Here is a 24,685-nt window from a genome sequence, read left to right on the forward strand (position 1 = left end):
TATAAGGGAAAAGGAGATGGGAGGAAAAGTTGCTGAAATTATTGTGTTAGTTGAGGAAGAGAAATAAATTAAGTTTATGCTTCTGGTTAATAAACTGTTGAAATATGACTGACCTCCAACCCAGACTAGGCAAAAAGACTTTTAGGGCCTGGAATGCTAATTGTTGCTGCAAGTCCCTTTGACGTATGTGGTGGAATTCCATGTACTCATAGAAACAGAAGTGAACTCCAAATATGTTCCCTCTTGTTCATGTAGACTGTTTTTGTCCAAACCATACTTAACTTCAGCACTTCTTTTCAGTTATTTCTCTCTCTCTACATTCACGCCATGGTGCTTTATTTTTCTAAATCCTATTCATTTTCTGATTGGGGAATTATGTCACGTGTGGTGATGCCACTGGCCTTTGGGATCAGAATCACTAGCAATAGTTTTCGTGGAAGGCATGGAAACAGCTTCTGTCTCAATATAGTCTCTTCTCTCCCTCAGCAAAATGTCAGGATGGATACTCCTGGGGGAATTCTGCGCCACTGCACATGTGCAGAATTTGTGTTTCCCCACAGATTTCTTTGCTTTACCGCCGAAAAATGACTTTCTGACGGAGAAGCAAAGGGAAGCCACAAAAGCGTATGTTTCGGGTGCCCAGGGCAGCCGGCAGAGAGATAAATCACTGCAGGTCAGGGAGCAGGACTGGGGAAGATCTAGCTGGTGGCTCTTACCCTGCACTGGGATCAGCTGCTAGTCAGAGCTGGGCTGGGGAGGACGGGACTACCTCTTTTCCTGCATGGCATCCGGAGCTGGATCAGACCCACCCACAGATTTCTCCCCTGGCTGCAGGAAGCTCTGCAAACTCCCCCGCTTCCTGTATCCGTCTTTCCTCAGCTGCAGGGGGAGGCATCCCTCTACAGGAATCTGCCCCCCTTAATCTGCCCAAGCCCCATGCATCCAGACCCTCCTGCCGAGCCTCACCCCCCACACTCAGAACCCCCACACACACACTCCGATGAGCCCCGCTCTGCCTGCACATGGATCACCCCGACAAGTCACCCACATCTGGGTCCCCACCCCACTGAGCCCTGACCAGTTGAACCTGGATCCCTACCCCGCTGAGCCCCATTCCCCCAGTATCTGGACCTCCCATTGAGCCCCCCACACCCAGACCCCCCCCGCCGAGCTCTATCCCCCCACACCCAGACCACCCCACCGCTGAGCCTCAACCACCTTCACCTGGACACTCTTGCAGAGTCTAATTACTTTTGCACCCAGAACCCACAACAAGTCCTGTACATCCAGATCTCCCACTGAGCTGCCTACAGCCAGATTGCCCCACAAAGAATCCTCTCAACCCACACCTGGATCCCCCCACATTAAGCCCCTCCACACTTGGATCCTGTCTTGTTGATCCTGCCTGCCCACACCTGGTGCACCTGGCATGGAGGGAAAGGGCCCCGGGATGTTTCTAGGGCAGGGCCAGTCCTTGTACTGGGTCTGGGTTGGGTGCAGCCTCACCACTCAGTCCATATCCCAGGGGGTAGCTGTGCAGTGATCTCCAACCTCTGTGCAGCCAGTGGCCTGTGCTTCTCAATGCCATGATGGGGCCTGCACATTTATTTGACAAATAAAATTTGCAGAATTTTAAATATTTTGCCACAGAATGCCCTAGGAGTAGATGTAAAATAAGTAAGGACAGCAATGTGTTACTTTCTGACCTTCCATTTTGTAATGTGCCAAGCACCTGTTGGGGCTTTTTAAGCTCTAGTATTGAAAATAACATATATTTTGTGTTTGCTTTGATAGTCACTTTGAAAAACAATTAGCCTGGGGGAACTAAATGGAAATTTGTATTTTTCACAAATGCCATGTGGCATGTTAAACACTTTTTTTGATACTAGAATGGCTTCTGTACGTTATCTCTTCAGGATTTAACTGCATTACATTCAGTGTCAGGAAAACTATACAAGTTGTGGAAGAGACCTGAGCAGAACTTTCATTTGTAACATCACTAAAGCCATGACTGAAGGGCCTTTCTAGATCTTCTTCTGGTGTTACTGTTATTTGGGCATGAGAAGCCTCTTCCTGCATGTCAGACCGCCCATGCCAATCTGAGACTTCGATCTAGTTCTGAGAGACCACGCTTCAAAGCCCATCGCAACTTGCTCTCTGTTACACTTGTCCATGAAGACCGCATTTCTAGTGGCCGTTACCTCAGCACGAAGGATAGGGGAAATGGCATCGCTGATGACATATGGTCTTTTTTAAAGACAAAGTCACATTGAGACTGCTTCCCAAGTTCCTCCCCAAAGTAGCCTTCACCTTTCATATGAATCAGCTAATTCACAAAAACCACATTGTGATAACAGGGAGGCGATATTACATATGCTACATGTTAGGAGAGCTGTAGCATTTTATTTGGACAGGACTAAGGAAGTCTCCTAAACTCTTCCTTTCATTTGCAGAAAAATCAAAAGATTCCACAATATCAGTTCAAAGACTCAAAATGGGTCTCCGGTTGTATTAATCACGTTTACCATGCGTGCATCTGCTGCCTCGGTTGGGAATCCATATGCCCTCCACCAGATCAGTTTCTACCTCAGGTCTCTTAAAATGTCCCTATCTCAGAAATTTGCAACCTGGGCCTCTGCCCATACATTCTCAGAACACTATGTGAACAGTTGAGACTCAGTCTCTTATGCCATCTTCGGCTCCACAATACTGTCTTCAGTAACAGCCTCCACTCCAAAGCCTCAACCCTACGTGGGGGATATTGCTGTAAAGTCATCTACAGCAGAGCATCCATAGGGACACTACTCAAAGAAGAAGAGGAAGTTACTCACCTTGTGCAGTAATCATGATTCTTCTAGATGTATTTCCCTATGGGTGCTCCACAATCTTCCCTCCTCCCCTCTACTTTGCATTTATCAATAAGGAGCTCTGTGGTAGAGAATGAATTGATGGTGGTTCATTCACTCAGTGCTTGATAGCTTCAAGGCAGACCACAAATGGGTGGGGAGTGGTGCATACCCAGGCCGAAAGGACACTGCTACCTAAAATCTCCAGTTAGGGACACAGAGGTGCAAATACATTTATAGTGGAGCACCCATAGGGGGACGCATCTCGGAGAACAATTGTTACTGCACAAGGTGAGTAACTTCCTCCTCCATGCACCCAAGACCAGAGAATTCTTGTAAACAGTCTCTTTTGGTCCACATCTGCTCCCCTGCTGTCGTAATACTCTACACCAAGGACAAAAGGGGTGAGGTGGACCAACTGCCTCTTCAGTTCCTTCTTACTGCTGCATGGTTTGAGTCAGAACTTTCTATGTCCAGAGCCTCTCCTGTATTCTTCAGTCTTGTCTTCAAACCTGTTAAAATTTCAGAGTTTCAGTTTTATCTTAAGTAGTGTAAATTGTTTTTAATACTATAGTTAGTGATTAGTTAGGTTCCCCACCCCATGGAATCCTTCTGGTTCCTAATATGGTAATTAGATTATACCCAGAGCACCACACTTCGAAAACTGTCTCCTCTGTCCCCGCTTCTACTTGGTCAGTGACAACCACCAGTGCTGCTTTGGGAAAGTGCATATCTCTGCGAGGTACAATATCTGTTGCTTCTTCCCTATCCAGACCCATCGGATGCAGGAATTGCCGCTTATAAAGTACCTCATGGAAAAAGATACGAGGCCCCAGCCAGTCCCAGGCCGGGGGACTCCTGTATACCGACCAATCAGAGAGAAGCGCCTCTCCTACCATGGTGCCTGACTCGGGAGTGAGAGAGATTACATCTATGGACCCTCTCAGGGCTGTCAGAAGAGTAGGGAATGCTCTTATAAGCAGAAGAGCAGATCCTCCTCTAAGTCCACTCCAAAGAGGACAGATCTGATACTGTCCATGTCAGGCAAGTCTTCGCACTCAGCCCACAAAGACATAAAGCATCCTAAGTCCCCAGGATAAGATAAAAACTCATAAGAGCAAGGCTCCATTTGTACCAAATTGCACGATTCTACACTCTCTCAGGGCAGGTGGTGGACCCCAAGCCTTGGGTCCAGTGATACCCCTTGCCTCCATAGCCCACCTTTGATTTATACTGCGGGCCCTACTGTGGGACCCATGTGGACCATGGGACCCATATGCATAATACCCAGGGTCTGTGTTATCTAATACTGAGTCATACCATCCCTACACTCTGAGAGAACAACTGGAGATTTCTCCTGATCCTGTTGAAGAGGAAGATAATGAGCTGGATTCACATGTCCCACTAGTATTGACAAAGATGTCTTCCTCATCTCCTGATGAGGTGGTCACTCCAGCTTCACTGTCCCCTTTTGATGACCACAAACAGTTCCAAGACCTGCTAGATAGAGTGGTGGACGAATTCCAGTTTTTCTTAGCGGAGGCTAGAGGACACACAACACAAGCTCCTGGACATCCTGTAACCCACAAGATCCAGCCACACAACACTCCCAGTGAATGAAGCAGTATTGGCACTAGCAAGGAACATATGGCAAACACCAGCAACAAGTGCCCCTACCTGCAAGAGGGCTGAGAAGTGTTACTTTGTCCTGGCTGAGGGAGTGGAGTTTCTGTGTACTCACCCCACATCAAACTCCCTAGCTGTTGAGGTTGTCACACAAAAAATTTAGACAACAGCACCCAAGAGCCACCCCTTCTGATCAAGCCAAGCCTTTGAACCTACCGGGAAGGAAGATGTTTACATCTACTAGCCTCCAGTTTAGAATATAGAACTATCAAGTGGTGTTGGCTAAGTATGAGTTTCTAAAGTATTCAGAATTCCTAGATTTTAAGGCCAAATTACCTCAGAGGGACAGGCTCAATTACAGGCCCTTATTTATGAAGGCAAGCTGCTGGTCAGAACCATGACTACAGTCTTCAGGGTTTCCCAGTGAGTTCCAGAACACTGTGGAAGATTTGCCCTTTAACAAGACTGACCTTTTCAATTAAAAGTCTGATAAATCGTTGCACTCACTAAAGGATTCTAGCGCAATCCTCCACTCCCTGGGTATATATGGTGTCCCCAAAGAGGAAATACCGCAAACATCCCTATAAACCAAGGCTTATGCCTCAACCTTTTTACCACCAGCAAGCCTATGAACTGCCCCATAAAAGACAAGGTGCACAAGCCACAATATTCTGCACCTTCCACACTGACCACATCAACCCAACTTTACCCCCAGCCAGATGATAGTTTTTATGTGATTCTTCTGAGTTGTGAACCACTATTGATGCCATTTTCACCGAATCCTCACATAACCTTTGATTGCCATCTAGCACTCTTTTCCCACAACTGGAGTGCAATAGCAACCAGATGGGTTCTGGAGTTCATTCATTCTGGCTATATCATCGAGTTTCTCTTTCTACCCCCTCCAAAATCCCTTCTCTGCCCCTCTTCAGGGACCTTTCTCATGCAGAGATTCTCCTCCAGAAGGTAGAATTTCTCCTCTGTCAGGGAATATAGAGCAGGTACTTCTTCAACAAGAAGGAATAGGGTTCTATTTGAAATATGTATCAGGTCCCAAAAAGAAGGGAGCGTGGAGACCTAGTCTCAACCTGTGATGGCTCAGTGTTTTTGTTTGTAAACAAAAATTCCATATAGCTACACTGGTATCAATAACACCTTCCTTGGAAAAGGACACAGAGTTCACAGTTATCAATAGTAAAAATGCATACTTTCATGTGGGTATTCACCCTACCCCCAGAGGATTCTTCAGATTTATTGTGGGTCCCAAGCACTATCAATACAGAGTGCTCCCATTTGGTCTTGCAAGTAAACCCAGAGTCTTCATGAAAGTGTTTCTAGTAGTAGCAATGCAGTTCAGATGGAGCAGCTTCATTGTCTTCCCATATTTAGATGACTAGCATCTAACTGGCCCAACGCTCCTAGAAGCCCTTGCATGAACCTCATTGCTGCTTCATCTTCTGTTATCCCTAGGAGTGTGAATGTGAAAAAGTCTATCCTGACCCCAACAGAGTATAGAATTGATAGGAGCAATCTTAGACTCAGGGTGAATGCTTATCTCCCAATGAACAGATATCACACCATTAACAACCTAATAGACTAGGTCATGCTCAATATCAGTTTGGGTTTGCCTTTATCTCCAGGGCACCATGGCTGCATGTGCTTACGTCACATCATTCACAAGACTGCACTTCCATTGCCTGCAGGCTTGGCTCCAAACAGTATATATACCAAGTAAGCACAACATGAACACCATAATGACAATTCCTACCAAGGTGAGGGCCTCGCTAACTTGATGGAATGGTCCCGGACAAGTATATGTAAGTGTTCCTTTCCTGTCCCCCAAACCTAATAAGACAGTAATTAGAGATGCCTCCCTGTGAGACTGGGGAACCCAGATGGACAGTCACATGATGGAGGGCATTTGGAGAGACCAGAATGCATGTAAATCTTGGGAGACAGGCCAGTCCTTGCTTACCGACAGCCCCCAGACCTGAAGCGAATACTCACCAGCAACCACACAACAAAAACACTAACCCAGGAACCTATCCTTGCAACAAAGCCTGTTGCCAACTCTGTCCACATCTAGTCAGGAGATACCATCATAGGACCTAATCACGTCAGCCACGCTATCAGAGGCTCATTCACCTGCACATCTACCAATGTGATATATGCCATCATATGCCAGCAATGCCCCTCTGCCATGTACATTGGCCAAACCGGACAGTCTCTATGTAAAAGAATAAATGGATGCAAATCAGACGTCTAGAATTATAACATTAAAAAACCAATTGGAGAACACTTCAACCTCCCTGGCCACTCGATTACAGACCTAAAAGTCACAATATTACAACAAAAATCTTCAAAAACAGACTCCAACAAGAGACTGCTGAATTGGAATTCATTTGCAAATTGGACACCATTAAATTAGGTTTGAATAAAGACTGGGAGTGGATGGGCCATTACAAAAAGTAAAACTATTTCCCCACGCTTATCTCCTCCTTCCCCCCCCTCCCGCCCCCAGTTCCTTATATCTCCTTGTCAAATGCTGGAAATGAACCATTTTCATTACCACTACAAACAGTTATTTTTCTCTCCTGCTGACAACAGCTCACCTTAACTGATCACTCTCCTTATAATGTGTATGGTAACACCCATTGTTTCATATTCCCTGTCTGTATATATATCTTCCTTCTGTATTTTTCACTACATGCATCCGATGAAGTGAGCTGTAGCCCATGAAAGCTTATGTTGCTATAAATTTGTATGCAAAGCATTCCTACCATTCATTCAGTTTCACCATATACTCATAATATCAGACAGAATAAACAAATTTTACATAAGTAATCAGGAAGAAGCACGATTAGTCTCCTTGTATGTGGCAGTGGTCACCCTATTGAACTAGTGTATCAAGAACCATATCATTCTATTGGCAGTGTACCTTCCAGGAACCCAGAATTTGTTGACGGATAGCCTCAGCCGGCATTTCACCATCTATCCTGAGTGGGAGATACACATTTCATTAATGAATAGAGTTCCCACTCAGTGGGAAACCCCCACTGAGGACTTGTTTATCTCCCAGGCAAACAGGAAATGCAGCTTATATTGCTCCGGAGGAGCTCAGGAAAAGCATTCCAGAGGCAATGCTCTCCTACTACCTTGGATAGATCACTTCAGTTATGTCTTCCCTCCCATCCCCCTGCTACCTCGGTTCTACAGAAGATTTGACTGGACAGGGCATAAGTCATCCTAATCACTGAAAATGCCCAGGCAGTTCTGATGTCTAAGTCTTCTACAAATGTTGTCCCGTCCACCTATCAGCATTTGATTCTTTCTGGATTTCTTGATCCAGGAGAATGGCAGAATCAAGCATCCCAACCTTGATGTACTACTTCTCATGGCTTGGTATTTGGATGGGTATCAAACTTAAAATGTTCTTATTCTGAAGCCATGCAAATCATTCTTAATAAGAGCAAAAAGGACTTCATCGGAACTATTATCTTGCCAAATGCAAAGATTTCTGTGTCTGGATTCAGCAAAACTACATATCTCCAGAAACAGCAGACATTATGGCTATTTTGGATTATCTTTTCACTCTGAAGATGACGGGCCTTTCCTTTAGTTTGCTATGGGTTCCGCTGGTGGTAATCAGTGTATGTTACCTGCTTTGGACGGTTACTGCATCTTTACTCAGCAAGGAACAGCCAGTTTTTTGAAAGGTCTAATCAGAACCTTCCCACCAGTAAAAAAAAACAAAACAAAACATCACCCCCTCACTTGGACCTTTATTTAGTGTTTTCTGCGTTCACTAGGCCACCATTTAAACTGCTAGCTACATAGTCCATGTCTCATATGTCCATGAATGTTGCCTTCCTTGTTGTTGTTGCCTCGGCCAGGAGGGTAGGTGTATTCCGGGCCCTAAAAATTATACACAATGTTACATAAGGACAAAGTCTTGCTACCGCTGTACCCAAAATTCATTGCTAACATAGTTTTGGAATTTCACAATAACCAGTCAATTCAACTACCTGTGTTTTTTCTGAAGCCCCAAGCCTCTCCCAAGCAGAGAAGACTTCATTCTCTTGGCATAAGATGCACGTTTGCATTGCAGAGAACAAAATCGATCAGTAAGTCACCTAAACTATTCATTACTGTAGCAGAATAAGTCCAAGGTCAAGCTATATCCTCTGAGAATCACTAAATGGATCTCTGGTTGTACCCTACTCTATCAGTTTGCACAGCTTCCTCACCCATACAGGGTAAGGGCTCACTCTACAAGGTCAGAAGGCACCTCACTATCATTACTCCAAGCGGTGCCCCTTCTTGATGTTTGCAGGACAGCTATGTGGCATTCCATCCACACATTCTTGAGACGTTATGCTTTGGTCCAAGACTCCTTTGCTGACAAGTTCTTTGGGACAGAGGTTTTACAAACAATACCACCTTCATCCTTACACCCTCCTCTCTGAGTAATGCTTGTTAATCAACTCGAATTTGGGGTTGAAGGCATAGGAGCTTAATGAGCCGATGGACAGCCTTTTTGATATATTGGCTGTGGCACTCCCAGTGCATGACAGGGTACTCAAGCTGATCAAGGCACTCTGGCAAATCCTGTCTTCTCTGCCAACAACATCTAAATGGGCAGGGAGGAAGTACTATGTCCCTGCTGAGGACAGGTACAGGTATTCCCACCCTTCACCTGGGTCACTAGTGGTCTCTACCAACAAACGAGACAGACAGGGACAAACAAGTGCAACCTCTAAAAATAAAGAAGCTAAAAAGATGGACTTATTAGGGAGAAAGGTTTAATCAACAGCCAACCTGCAACTGCGTGTCTCCAACCAGCAAGCATTGCTGGGGAGATATGACTTTGATATCTGGGACTCAATGGCCAAATTTAAGGACTTCCTGCCTCAGGAGACGAGACAGGAATTCTTGGACATTACGGGAGAGCGCAGGCAGTGGCCAGACCCTCTCTCCAGGCCGCCTTGGACGCAACTGATTTGGCGGCAAGGTCAATTACAGTTTATTTCTACAATCCTTAGGGTTTATCCCATAAGTTTCAGTAGCTGGTCCAGACCCTTCTTTGCAAGGGCAATGCACTGATCTCGGAACAAACTGACATCAGCCTATGTGGTCTAAAAGATTTGAGGCCACTCTGTGTTCCTTGAGCTTGTTCATGATGCCGGCTTCCAGGATGCACTTCCAGCCACAGCCACCTCCTAGATTCTCAGGCCCATCTTGCTAAAATCCCTGCAAGAAAAGAGACAGAGGTTATAAAAGTCACCAACCCACTCCATCCACCCTGGCTTCCTAGCTGAGCTCCGCAAGCCACCGGGGTGGCTTGTGGCAGGCATTTTCATGATGTACCTGAGGATGATGTACTACACTTGCCCCAGGATCCATCCCCCTGTCTATTCCTGGACTTGTCTATTTCCTTGGTGCATGGTCCCACGTTGCCTTGGACCGTTGGGACCTCAACACAGTAGTCGTTGGATACACCCTGTGTTTCTCCTCCACCCCTCCATCTCATCCACCCATCCCTGTCTCTCTTCAGAGACCTTTCTCACAATTAACTTCTTGCCCAGGAGGTGGAAGCCCTTCTGCGTATGGGGGCCATAGAGGAAGTTCCTTGAGAGCTGAGGGGAAGGAGGTTTTATTCCCAATATTTCCTAATCCTGAAGGACAAAGGGGGCCTCAGACCCATTCTGGATCTGTGTCGACTCAACAAATATCTCAAGAAGTTGAAGTTCCTCATGGTCTCCCTGGCCTCCATCACCCTCTCCTCGGATCCAGGAGACAAGTGCACCGCCCTCGACTTAAGATGCCTATTTCCATATCCCTTTTTTCTGTGGGCACAGGAGATTCCTCCGGTTTGTGGTGAGTCAGTGCCATTGCCAATTCACCACACTGGCCTTCGGTTTATCATCAGCTCTGAAAGTTTTCTTAAAGTGCATGGCAGTCGTGGCAGCTTATTTGAGACATCAAGCCATGCAGATCTATCCATACCCTGATGACTGGCTAATCAAGGACTGTTCGTGATCCTAGGTTCAGCACAGTGTCAGTGTGGTACAGGCCACCTATTGAAAGCTGGGACTGCTTATAAATGAACAGAAATAAATTCTAACCTCATTTTAGAGAATAAAGTTTATAGGGGCAGTACTGGACTCCACTCAAGCCAGTTCCTACCAGACTCTGGTCGAGAGCGATGTCGGACTTTATCACAGATATCAGAGCCCACCCACTCACAAGCACCAGAGAATGCCTCAGTGTGCTAGGTCACATGGCAGCGTGTACTTACATTGTACAGCATGCGTGTCTGTGCCTAACCCCTTCAGATGTGGCTGGCATTGTTCTACATACCCGGCAGGTATGACTTGGACCTGGTCATCACAGTGTTGTTGCATATCCTATCATCTATGGACTGGTGGATGGATCCGCGGTCAGTGTCGAGCGGGAGCCCCTTCGTAGCCCCTCACCTTTCAGTGACACTGGTCTTTGTGTGGGATCTGGGGTGGGGAGCCCAGCTCGGCGACCTCAGCACTCAGGGCCTCTGGTCCCAGGTGGACTGTTCTGTCAAGGAAATCAGAGCGATATGCTTGGCCTGCCAGCATTCCTGTCCTACTTGAGGGAAAGGTGGTGCAGATCTTGGTGGACAATATAGCCGCAATATTCTACAAGCAGGGCATGGCCCACACTTCAGCCTTGTGCAAGGAGGCTCTTCGGCTATGGGATTTCTGTGTGCAGTGTACCATCTGCCTCAAGACATCTCACCTCGCAGGCACCTGGAATGTGCTGGCAGATTGCCTCAACAGGTCTTTCTCTTTCCACAAGTGGTCACTCCACCTGGAGGTGGTCAGTGCCATCTTCCAGAGGTGGGAGACTCCCCAGGGGGACCTGTTCATGTCCAGACAGAACAGGAAGTGCCAGCAGTTCTTCTTTGAGTGCTTGTTCACGTCCATTCCACATTAGGTGTGCGCCCGCCTGAGTGCTTGTTCACATCCATCCCACCTGAGTGGCGCCACTGCGCTGTGCATATATCCCTGCTGGCTCGACCCCCTCCAGTTCATTCTTACTGTCCGTGACGGTATTGGAACAACCTCTTGCTCTCGTACAAGAAGCAATCCCTTAGCTTTAGAGTACTTAGCTGCTATCAGTTCGTTAGCATTCCCTTGTTGTGGACACTTAATAGATTAGGTGCTTCGAGGCTTCCAGCACCCGCCCCAGGCCACAGGCCCATGGGTTTAAGGCTTGCACCACGTGTCGCAAGCCTATGCCAGTTAGTGACCCCCGCGACTCCTGTCTACGTTACCTGGGGGAAGCACACCAAACGGAGAGGTGTAAGATTTGCAAGGCGTTTAAGCCAAGAATAAAGAAAGAGAGAGACTTTCGTTTGAAGCAATTGTTGATGGAGGCCACGCTGCAGCCATCAGGCCCAGAGCGCCCGACGCCGGCTCTAGCCTCCTCAGTGCGGAGTGCCCTGAAGTCGTCAAGCGACCCGATGCTGGATAAGCACTGCAAGCCATCGGCTTCAGAGCGAAGTAGGTCCCGGCACCGCTCATCCTCCCCTGTGCGGCCCAAGGCTAAATCAAAGGAAGGGCGCGGATGTTCCCCACAAAGGAGACCGGTGCCATTTAGGGGCCCGGGCACTGGGAAGAGTGTGATGGACGCTGTACCAGCGCTGGCAGCACCGGCACCACAAGTACCACTGAGTCCAGCCCTAAGGGAACTCAGTGAGGACGACGGGCTCGAGGAAGTAATAGATCAGCCCTCCACACCTGACATCTTTGAGGCAGCAAAGGACCTCATCGGGTTGTCAGCGGTGAGCCCCCTCCTGACCAGAGGTGCCATCAAGGGGAATGCCGGCAATGGTGCGCCGTTCGAGGACATCGTCCTGGCATCGCTCCCGAGGTTGGTCCTGGTTGAGCTTCGAGTCTGTGGACTCTGTTACCCCTGACGCAGAGGCAAGTCTCAGTACTGGAGGCGAGTCAGCGCACAGGTTTAGTGCAAAGGACCCGATGCTCTCTGCCACCCCCCAGAGACCAGCACCAGGAGAAGGCGAGCCAGTTATCACCGAAGGCTTCCAGAAGTCACCAGTCCCAGTCCAAGTCTCGGGAGTACTGATACTGGTCCCGGTCCTATGAGCAGCGGTACTGGTCCCATTCCCTATTGGCAAGAAGCCTCTTGTTGACCTCCCACCAGCACAGATCGATAGCACCGCCATAGCCTTTGTGTTCAGCATCTCCAGAGTCCGGCGCCGACTCTGGCTGATGCAGTTACCCGCACCAGGCACCGGACAACAGAGAACACCAGGCTGGGGGGCAATCCCAGTGGGGACTGCCAGGACACTGGCCCTTCTGGACCCCTTGGGCCTACTACCAGCAGTAGAGGGCTCCCTCCAGGGCCAGCTATTCGGTGCACTCGTCCTGGTCCCGCCGCCGATGCTCCTCCGTGCAGGAAGTTACGGTGTCCAGACCACCTGCACCTTCACTGAACGAGAGACCGGAGAAACTGGCACTGAGTCCGGTGCCGCCTCAAGGTCAGCTGTCCTGGCCCGAGCCGGAAGCCCCTCCCTCGGTGAGGGGGACCAAGGGGACCAGCAGGAGGAAGCCTAGCAGCTGCTGACCTCCTCATCATCCCCAGATGAAGCGATGGCAGGCACAGCGGTATCAGGGCCTCAGCCAGTAGACCACAGAGCCCACCAAGAGCTGCTGCGTAAGGTTGCTCATAACTTGAGGTTACAGGCCGAGGAGACGGTGCAGCAGGAGGACCCCATGGTGGACATTTTGAGCGTGGAAGTTCCATCCAGAATAGTGCTTCCACTCATTAAGACCATACAGCTGAACTATAAGACTATATGGCAGACCCCGGCCTCCAGCGCTCCAACAGCCAAGGGTGTGGAGCGCAAGTACTTTGTCCCGTCAAAGAGGTACAACTTCTTGTTTTGCCATCCAAGCCCATGTTTCCTGGTAGTCTTGGTGGTAAATGAGAGAGAGCGCCATGGACAGCAAGCCCTGGCCCCTAAGGCCAAGGAAGCGAAGTGTCTGGACCTGTTTGGCAGGAAGGTGTATTCCTCAGGGGGCCTCCAGTTGAGGGTTGCTAATCAACAGGCCATTCTCAACAGGCATAACTTCCCAGAGCAAGTTCACAGGTCTCTGTGACTGCAGCTCTGCCTTTCCCTGACAGCGAATCTCCTCCGCCGCCCTGCCCTCTGAGCACTTCATCTCAAGATGTGATTACTAGATGGCTCTCCAGTGTAAAACAATACTGCTCCCCAGAGGCACAAACAGTACTGCTTCATAACAGAAAACTCACAACAAGGAAAACTTACCTGCAGAAGTGCAAATGTTTCCAAACTTGGTGCAGCCACTGATTTATACCTCCTCTCAAGGCTTGTCTAACACACATTCTCAGTTACCTGCTGAATTTAAAAACCACAGGTTTATTGCTGAGCTCCATTAAAATTCCCCTATCTGCCATCACAGCTTTTCACTCCCTCATTGAGTGGTTTTCAGTCTTCACCCACCCAACCATTATGAGGTATATTTACAGGCCTGTTCAACCTCTTCCTTTCTGTCAAGGAGCCAGTTGCACCTCAGAACCTAAATTTAATCCTCAATGTGCTGAAGAAACATACATTTGAACCTATTGGCATGGTTCCATCCTTCCTTTGTCCCTTAAGACCTTGTTTCCTTATAGCTATCACCTTAGCCAGGAGGGCAGGGGACCTTGGAGCATTGATTGCTGACCCAGGGTACATGGTGTTCTATCGTGGTAAAGTGACACTAGATCCACACCCTCACCTCCTACCTAAAGTTTCTTCAGAATTCCACATTCATCATAAGATTCACCTCCTGATGTTTATCCCAAGCCTCACTCTTCAAGAGAAAAAATGAGCCTTTGTACACTGGATGTAGGAAGAGCTCTCGCCTTTTACCTAGACAGGACCAGGCCCTTTTGGGCTTCACCTAAGTTTTTTATCTCCATTTCGTAATGAATGAAAGACCATCCAATTTTCACCCCAAGACTGTCAAAATGGGTTACAGGGTGCATCTTAACTGGTTATGAAGCCTCCTCCGAGGGTGATAGTTCATTCTACCAGAGCTCACGCTCCCTCAGTAGCCCTACTGAAAACCATACCCATCTCAGACATGTGCAGGGCAGCCATCTGGTCTTTTGTGCACATGTTTTGTCAGCACTACACTCTTGTGCTTGCTTCTAGAGCTGGTGCAGTTTTCAATGACGCTGTTCTTTAGTACGTACTGAATTTGCCTCCTCCTCATCTTCCACCATAATTGAGATACTGCTTGGGAATCCCCTGACGTGGAGCAGTCATAGGGACTCTACTCAAAGGAGAAGAGGTTATTTACCTTGTGTCCCTATGGGTGCTCCACTACCCACCCGCCTTCCCCTCTGCCTTGGAGTCTTTTGAGGGGTTTCTGTGGTTGAGAAGAACTGGAATGGTGGCAGGTCCACCCTGTCCCTATACACCCTTGCACTGGTGTAAGACCTGCCGTCCTTCAGATGCTGCTGACAAAAATCTCTGATTAAGAGTTCACAGGCACATGCACGTCCTGATGTGGAACACCCATAGGGGGCACATCCCGAAGAAATCCTATTACTATAGAAGGTAAGTAACTATTCCTTCATTCCCTGAGCAAGTCTGTTCTGTGTACTGCATGAGGCAAGGTTCCTTTTGGAAAAAATCATATGTGATCATGCAGGTAAGGACTGTATCTTAATGCTTACCTCAAGGGGCCCCAATTAAGGTTGCACAGGCCACCTTTAATTCTATTTTTTCCTAACTTTTGAGTACTTGATTTCATAATGTTATTTTAACACGTTCTCAAACTAGAGGTTGTGACCCAGTTGTGCAGGGGGTCGCGAGCCCCAGCCTCAGTGTGCGGCTGCAAGTTGCAAGCCCTGACTCCTGCGCCAGGCTGTGAGCCCCAACTGCGACACATGGCTGTGAGCCCCGGCCCCTATATGGAGCTGCAGGACTGCGAGCCCTGACCTGGGCGCATGGCTATGAGTCCTGACTCGCACCCCTGCGCCGGGCTGTGAGCCCCGACCCTGACAGCGACAGGGGTGCGTGGCTGTGAGCCCCGACCCCTGCGCCAGGCTCAGGCAGCGAGCCCTGGCTCCGACCCCTCATGGGGCTGTGAGCCCTGACCCCAACCCTGGCCAGGAGCAGGGCTGTGAGCTCTGGCCAGGCGCGGGGCAGCGAGCCCTGACTCTGACCCCCGATTTGGCTAGGAATCCTGATGCCAATCCTGGCCAGGAGCTGTGAGCTCCGGGCAGGCACGGGGCTGCGATCCCTGAATCCGACCCTCCCCGGGACTGTGAGCTCAGACCCCAACCCTGGCCAGGAGTGGGGCTGCGATCCCTGAGTCCGATGGCCACGAGGGGTTGCAAGTCCTGACCCCCAACCAAGAGAGGTGCTATGAGCCCTGAGCTGAGGCAGCCAGGACGCTTTGAGCCCCGAACCTTGTACTGGAGTTGTCAGGCGGAGCCCAGCCATGCGTAGGGTTATTACTTGCTTCAAGTTATTAATTGCTGTCAAGTATTAAAATAAAATTCTACCTAAAAATAACTTTTCCACTTATATTTAATTTGATAAAAATGTGTTTTAGTCTTAATTTAAAAGCAATGAGAAAAGGTAAATTCATTTTAAGCAATAGAGTTTAAATTGAGCATTTAACATAGTATTAAATATCAAAAATGTGTTTTTAATTTCTAAGGGGGGGTCGAACTCAGAGGCTTGGTATTCGAAAGGGGTCACCAATACAAAAAGTTTGAGAACCACTGTTTTAACACAATATTTTGTGTAACTTCCGAGATTTTTAAGGAGGCAAATTGAAAAACAGAAATTCCAACATGTGGAATTATACTGACCCCTACATTGGTCATCCGTAAGGTTGGGACCTTTAGACCAACAGTACAAACCCTTTGCCTCTAGAGCAAAGTAACTGTTAACAGTAGTATGCTGTGTTATCTGCTATGTGGACCAACCACTAAAGGAGGGTGAGACAAGTAACTAGACAGTGAGGTTTCACACCTAAAGTTAAGATAATATAAAGACTCAGGACTCTCCTGAGTTAAATTCCAGGTTCTGGAAGGAGTATACACTAGTGGGTTATAGACCCTCCATCTCCATGTGCCCCCAGCCTGTCCCTGTCCTCACTTTCTGCTCCTATCCATCCTCTCCTGAGTTGCCGCCACTGTCTCCCCTGCTCTGTCCCCCTCATCCCTAGAGCTCTTGCTCTCGAACCCCCTTTCCCTCCTTTTAAGCCTCTTCCTTGAATTCTTGCTCTGCTTCTATCCTTTGGCTCCTGCTCTGTCCCTCTGCTCTTGTCTTCCTAATTCTAATCTTTCTGCTGCACAGCTCCACCCCTGGCTTTTCTTTCCCAGTAACCTCTCTCTGTTCCTCTCCTTCTCCTTCATTATATTAAGTCTACTACTTCTCTTCCTCCTTCATACTATCTGAGCACCAACATTGAGAGGACGAGAGCAAAAGTCTTCTTGTATGAGTTCCAGTCCCTGGAACATGCTCAATCACTCTGTGGGGAGTGGCATATTTGCAGCCTGGTTATCATGTAGGAGCTGGGACAGGATAAAGCACGCTCAGTGCAGATGAAATTTTAGAAAAACTAACTGTCAAACTTGTTATAAGGAGACAAGACTCAAAAATTTATTTTATTGGACTAACTTCTGTTGGTAAGAGAGAAAAGCTCTTTTTCAGGCCACGCAGAGCTCTTCTTCAGGTCTGGGAAACTTACTCAGAGCATCACAGCACAGTGCAAGGTGGGACAGATTTGTTTAGCATAAGTAGTTAGCACATATTCTAAGGGACCATTCAAAGTAGTGCGGCCCATTAACATCTCTGCAGCCAAAAAGAGGGGGTTAGTGGATTACAGATCATTGTAATAAACCATAAATCCAGTGTGTCTGTTCAGTCCATGATTTTTAGTGTCTAACAGAGTAATGAATTTAAGCTCCCAGGCTTGTGTTTTGAAAGTGTCTTGCAAGTTTCTTTTGAGGATGATCACTGATAGGTTAGACATAGAGTGATCACTTTGTGAAAAGTGTTCACCTACAGGTGATAGGAATTTTTTGTCTTATCATTTTCCCGTGTGAGTTCATTTGAGAGGGTGGTGATTATCTGGTTTCACCCACACAGTTGTTGTTGGGGCATTCAGTGCTCTGGATGAGGTATACCATGTATTGTGATAGGCATGTGTAGGATCCATGGATCTTGAAAGATGTATTGTGGGGGTGTTGATCAGCATAGCAGTGGATAAATGTATACAGGTTTCTGTTGTTCTGGCAGGGTCTGATGCCGCTTTGAGTTGATGTGTAATGGTCTGTGGGGAGCTTGCTCCTGATGATGAGGTTGGAGGGTTGTTTGAAGGCCAGAAGTGGAGGTTCCGAAAAATTTCTTTCAGGATGGGGTTCCCATTGAGTATGGGTCATAGTTGTTTTGTGATATCCTTTATGGGTTCCAGTGCAGGGTGCTAGGTGACAACTAGGGATGTGCGGTCAGAGGGGTTTTATTTCTATATTGAAGCAGATTCTCTTGGGGTATTTGGGTGGCCCGTTCCATGGTGAAATCTACTTTTCTGATGGTGGTTTTGAAGGTGGTTTTAAGTGTGTTATGGTGTATATCCTGGACTTTCTCTTTGGACATATTCTGTGGAATCTGAGTGCCTGGCTGTAGGTAACTGATTTCTTGGTGTCTTAGGGGTGGTTACTGGATCCACAAAGGTAGGTGTGGTGATCCGTAGATTTCTTGTATATGGTTGTTTGTAGGATTCCATTGTTGAAGCTGATGGTTATGTCCAGGAAGTTGATGCTAGGGTGGCACTGTTCCAGAGAGAGTTTAATGTGTGGTGGTGGTTGAAATTGCAGTGGAAATATTTGAGGAAGTTTAGGCTGTCTGTCCAGACGATGAAAATATCATCGATGTATCTCAGGTATATCATTGGTTTCATGGTGCATTTGTCCAGGAATTCTTCTTCGAGGTGGCCATGAAGAGGTTGGCATATCGAGGAGCCATCCTAGTACTCATGGCTATTCCCATGGTATGGACAAAAAGTGTTCGTTTTCTAATGTTAAATTGTTATGGATGAGGATGAAATGGATACGTTTGGCAATGCATTTGGTGTAGATATCTGAGAGTTGTCCATTGTCTTGTAAATATTTCTAAATATAACCTCACCCATCTTGTCTCTCTAATATCCTGGGACTGTCATGGCTACAGCGACACTGCATACAAACTCGTAATAAGTCTCTACTGAGCATGTGTAAACTGATTTTTCAGAATCTCAGCCGAATTTGGATGAATTTCCTTGGGGAAGGCAACAGCCACATCCCTGACACCAGAGTGATGCCCTTGCTCTGAAACATGGATGTGCGAGTGCATCTCAATAGATATAAAAATTTATTTAACTTAGGCAAATCTCTCCCTTGTTACATTAGGAATAAAAAGGAACAGACCCCAAGATCTGTCACACACTACAGCAAGGATGAAAGGTCCATTAATAGCTATAAAACAAGTGAAATAAACACTAACACCCCTTCTGCCCAAGACATCTGCTGTGAAGGAACATGTGTACTAACCTTCCTGAGTTTTGCTAGAGTGATAGGAACAGACTAGTCGTCTTCCCTTTTCTCCCACAAAAGTACAGTCATAAAAGCTCTCTCTCAGTACAGCCAAAATGTCAGAGACTACCCCAAGACAGTATTCTCCTTCCCCTGTTCAGCTGGAATGAGAGAACACACACACACACATTATTATACAGGACCCATGACCACCAAAGCAAGTGGAATTAAAAGAATACCCATGGCCCCTCTCCTCTGTGCATTCAAAATTCAATGTAGAGCATGCATTATACTTTTACTCTCAATTGTATATGGAATTAAAGGAACAGACTCCTCTTTTCCTTGCTACAGTCAAATGGAGGAATATGCATACTCAGGCACAAGGAATAAATTATGGCCATAATAAAAAAAAAAAATAATGGAGATATACCTATCTCCTAGAACTGGAAGGGACCCTGAAAGGTCATTGAGTCCGGCCCCCTGCCTGCACTAGCAGGACCAAGTACTGATTTTGCCCTAGATCCCTAAGTGGCTCCCTCAAGGATTAAACTCACAAGCCTGGGTTTAGCAGGCCAATGTTCAAACCACTGAGCTATTCTCCTCCTACCCCCTTCAAACTTTAATTTATTTTATGTATTTAATAAATCCTCCAGTTTAATCAACATATTTTAGAATATATATTTCTCCATGATTAAATAGTAAAATGATGTGCATCAAATCAGTTTTGCCCATCTGTTACCCAGAAATTTGGTTTAAGCTGGCTGTATTTTGATATAAATTGAAATAAACTCTTAAAAGGCAAGCAGTTCCTTCGAGACTGGCATCTGACATTGCAAATCTGTTGTCTCCCTATGTAAAATATGTCACAGAGTGCACACTTAATGAGGCTGGGGAGAAGGGCTACTCTGGATCTTGTAAGGAATGCTCTGTATGTTCTTGCTTGAAGGGAAATTGGCTGTGTGAAGCAAAAAAAATATTGCTTTGTAGCCAAACATCTATCATTTATCCGACCCTGCTTGCTTGGGGAAGATGCTTGCTAAATTTCCCATTACTTTATTTTCACAGAATCACAGAATATCAGGGTTGGAAGGGACCTCAGGAGGTCATCTAGTCCAATCCCCTGCTCAAAGCAGGACCAATTCCCAACTAAATCATCCCAGCCAGGGCTTTGTCAAGCCTGACCTTAAAAGCCTCTAAGGAAGGAGATTCCACCACCTCCCTAGGGAACCCATTCCAGTCCTTCACCACTCTGAGTGAAAAAGTTTTTCCTAATATCCAGCCTAAACCTTCCCCACTGCAACTTGAGACCATTGCTCCTTGTTCAGTACATGTTATACTTTGGCTTATTTTCACGCTGCAAGGAACAGCACATTTGCAAACTTTTCAGATAGCTTTACTATGTTTTTAGAAAACTATTCACATTGTATTCTTTCCCTTTTATTCTAGATATGTACTAAAGACGCCTAAAATCCTATTTCACGTATTTCATATATTAAACCCTTACAGAGGCCATGAATCAGCAATAACATATATTTCCGTTTTCTTGGTAAGAAATATCGTGCTCCTTAGTAAACTGAAGATGGGGTGTCATTTTCTCTGTACAAATCCTGTGCAACTAGTTAAATAGCATTTCTCTGCACATAGCTTTTCCAACACTGGTCTGCCTATCTCTTTCATTGGCAAAAGAGGATACCTTTGCTGCCAATTGGAAGAACGTAGTGGTTTGTTCAAAACTCCCTCTTTTGAATGGTGTAATTTTTTTTTCTAGTCCCTAGTTCTATGCTGATTTCTACTGAGATCTTGAAGGAAACAATATCCATAGTATGAGTAACTACAGACTGACGCTGGTGCACAAAGTGTAAATTCCTAAACTTCCACTGTCTGGATTCAACATATGATTAAAATTTTCCTTTCCTCCTTTTTTCTTCTTGCAAGTCCCATAATCTCTGTTGTCAACCAGACATTTGTCTTCCCTTTTTTCTGTTTTTTTTAATTTACTTGACTGTTTATAATTGTGGAGTTAAACTCTTAAATTTAAGGACAGCCTCAACAGACTTGCAACTTTTGAATATCAAAGAGGCCTGTTTTATATACACTATTTTTCAGCTGGATTGACTGAGGAGACTGGAGTGTTAATGACTTACTTCAAGATCATACCTATAAATGCCACTCCACACAGCCTTCAGTTTCAAGTATATTCCCTTAAAAAACTTTTAAAGATAATTGTTTTAAAATATGAGAGTAAGTTGTTTTTTATTAGTTTCTTTCTTGCAAGCCACTGCCATACTTCTCAACTATAGCTCATTTTGAAGGGTGTCACCCACACAAATTTGATATCTGTCATCATTATTTTTGAAAATATTTATATCAGAAATAAAGAATCATAAAACTCAAGTTACAGTTATCTACACGAAAGGCATGAAACCTATAGCCTTTCAACTTTTCTGCATGAATTTTTATCACACGTATCTCCTTTTTGATCTTGGGATAATGAACAATCTAGCCACTGTAGTTTAGTTTATAGAATCCCATATGTATTTAAAAGTCGAATTGATGTTTTTGAGAGCAGGAAATGTATTTGTCATCAATCCTTTTTTTAAATATAAAATAAAATAATAGAGCATAAATATTCAAATCTGTGGTAAAATGATTATTTTGGGTTTCTGGATCTTTATTGAGCATATCACTATCATCAGTGAATTTGACAATGGGTATCTGTGAAAGGGAGATATTGGAGTTTACACCAGAATGGCAATAACGAACCCATGGGACCTCTTGCTATACAGGAAACTCCAGCATGTCATCTTAGTCAGCCTTGTTGTTGAACATCGTTGGAGAGAACTGTCAAAAGATATGCCTGTTTGTTCATTATTGTTTCTAGATTGCACCTTATGTGGAATTTGATTGTCTGAGTTAAGACAGCAGCAGTGTGGGAAGGAGAGGCTGATAATTCTCTTTCCATTATGAGAAGTTGTTCTAGTGTGAAAACTAATAAAGATGGGCTAGATTTCTTTTTAGCTATGACAGGATAAACTAAGACCTGCAGCCTTAATTTTGACTCAGGTTTCTCTCAACAAACCTGAGTCATCGGCAGGGAATGTGGTTCCAGATAATGCATTTTTCATACTCATTGAAAGAAAAGTAAAGCCTGAAAGGAAGGTGGCCTAAAGAAACTTATCAGGGTTGTAGCACCACCTTGTATTTAAGATCCACACTTAAAAAAAATCTAATTAAAATTCCTGAAGGAAGTTGGCTGGTGGTGTTCCGTGCAATCCCAGAGGTATCTGAAGTTGGTTCATTTCCCTGCCCCAAGAAACAATTTATACTAGAGATAATGTGCTCTGGAGAAACTCATCTCTAAGTAGAATAGTGTAATCTAATTAGAATGTGTGTCTTGTTAACTGAGAGGTTGCAAACCTTGGTGCACTTTGTTCTAGGAGGAACTTTGCTCGTGTGTGTGTTATTCTGTCTCTAATGCTGCACTAGTTTTTTGTCCTGTTTTCTTGTGCTGTATTATCTCTGAACAGGATTCTCGTTAACCCTTTCTCTAACTCTTTCTCTTTCGCATCTCCTTCCTGGATTTGCTGTTCCCTTCAGCCTCACCTCAAGGTCAGTATCCACTTTTAAGAAAGTTGTTTATTAGACTGCTGTGGGTTAATCTAAAATTGAGATCTAACAAAAGGCCAGAACCAAACCACTTCAGGAATTAAAACAGAGAACCAGGAATCTAGTCCAATCTGTGGAAGTGGGAGTGCTGGCTTTGAAAGGTGAAGAATGAATTTTAGAAGAACACAAAACTTGAACAATTGACACAACTTTTTTTTCCAAACCAGTGTACATCAAAGAGCATCACAAGAGTTAAGTGTGCTGGGGATATGGAGTTTGGGGGAAGAAAATTGTTTGGTATTTAGGTCTTGAGATCATCTGGTGGTGGTCAGGGAAAATTATTATAAAAGGAAAAAAAAAAGCTGGAGTGAGACACTTAGGGTATGTCTTTCTCTATACATGCAGCTTTGCAGTGGCACAGCTGTACCACATCTGGTGAAAATGCTCTATGCTGATGAAGAGACCTCTCCAGCTGGCATAAAAAAAAACACCTCTGCAAGTAGCATAAGCTATGTCGGCAGGAGAAGCTCTGCTGATGATGTAGTGGTGTGTACACGAACACATATGTCAATGTAACTTATGTCACTCGGGTGTGAACAGTCCAGCCCCCTGAGCGACATAAATTTTGCTGACATAGGCGACAGTGTAAACATAGGCTTAGTTCTGGTGCTGTTTGTTTTGTCTGGAACCTCAGAAAAAAAGGGTTTAATTGGTGATCATTGCTTCTAATTCATATTGAATGTAATACCAATGGCTTAATATAAAACATCAACTATTTGTGTTTTGGTATAGGTCGGAGGCCTCCAGCTTTGCATGAATAGCTGAGACCAGCCTGGATGATACACCCAAACTGGTTCAGTAGTTAGTTCTATCTGAATAATTAGTTTTCTCTGAATCCAAGAGGAGATATCAAGGATATGTATGACTATGCTGTATACATCCAACAGTGATTATAATGAACCCTTCTGACCTTAAAGTCTGAATCCCTGACCTGAAATTAGATCCAATGGTGTATCTGTTTCTAGGCTGAAGTTAAATGGGGGTTGCTATTGGTGTGCAAATTGCCCTTTTACACCCTAATGGTCCTCAGTACAGAGGAGTTTGGACATGCGAAGGTAGGTAGTGCTCAGTAACTTTAACATCCACATAGATCTATCTTCTGAGCGTGCCCAGTTATTTCATGGCTACCATAGTGACAGTGGGGATTTCCCAGGTGGTTGCAGGCTCAGTGCATGCAGCTGGCCGCATTCTAAATCATCTGGTGTTTGGGACAGGATTAACAATTGGAGAGTTGAATATTGCGCCCATGTCATGGATTGAACAGTGACTCCTGTGTTCTGAGGTTAGAGCACACAGCATACTGTTGGGACAAGGGACCTGCTTTCCTGAACTGCTCCCAGGGACTCCTAATTAAACTTCAGTGATTCAAAAAGGCTCCGAAGGAGAGTACTGTATTGCTAACAGATGACAATTGTTGCTATAGTAATCCCTAGGCTTCGTCTTCCCTGGCTTCATCTTCACAAGTCTCCGTGGTTTGCGGCTGACCTGTGAATGAGAAAGTGAGAGGGAAGATTGTAGAGAACTGGTGGCAGAAGTCTCTTGCAGAACATGGTTGATTGAGTCATAAAGCTGTTTTGAATCCTGGTACCCTGGCTATGGGAGAAGCAAGGAAATGGTTCTTTATCTCCATTATAGCATCTGCAAACTCTCAGTAGATTTATCTGACTTTATAGTCTAGTTAACTTTAACTGACTGTCTGATGATATAAATCCTTCCTATGAGGAAATTATGCATATTTTATGGGGGGTAGAGGTCAGATTCAGACCAAAATGTCTCCATCTGTGGAGGTAGGACAGTATCTAGAGGAGCCAAATACTAGGTCTTCCTTTGTGTGAATTTCAGCAAGTGGTGTCCTCAGGAGCTCTGGATATGTTGGGAGAACAATGTGCTGGTACCTGCGTCTGGACTTCAGTGTAAGAAGTGCTAGAGGTCTTCTGCAGCTAATTGTA

At 45.6% G+C, this 24,685-nt stretch overlaps 1 protein-coding gene across 13 annotated transcripts in view; it reads left to right on the forward strand.

Annotated features, from left to right (window-relative positions):
* ERC1 (ELKS/RAB6-interacting/CAST family member 1) overlaps positions 1-24,685 on the forward strand; it is a 604,755-nt gene that overhangs the window by 264,150 nt on the left and 315,920 nt on the right. The gene's annotated exons all lie outside the window — the stretch shown is intronic.

Source organism: Gopherus flavomarginatus, chromosome 1 (genome assembly GCF_025201925.1).
Source record: "Gopherus flavomarginatus isolate rGopFla2 chromosome 1, rGopFla2.mat.asm, whole genome shotgun sequence".
Taxonomy (NCBI): Eukaryota; Metazoa; Chordata; order Testudines; family Testudinidae; genus Gopherus; species Gopherus flavomarginatus.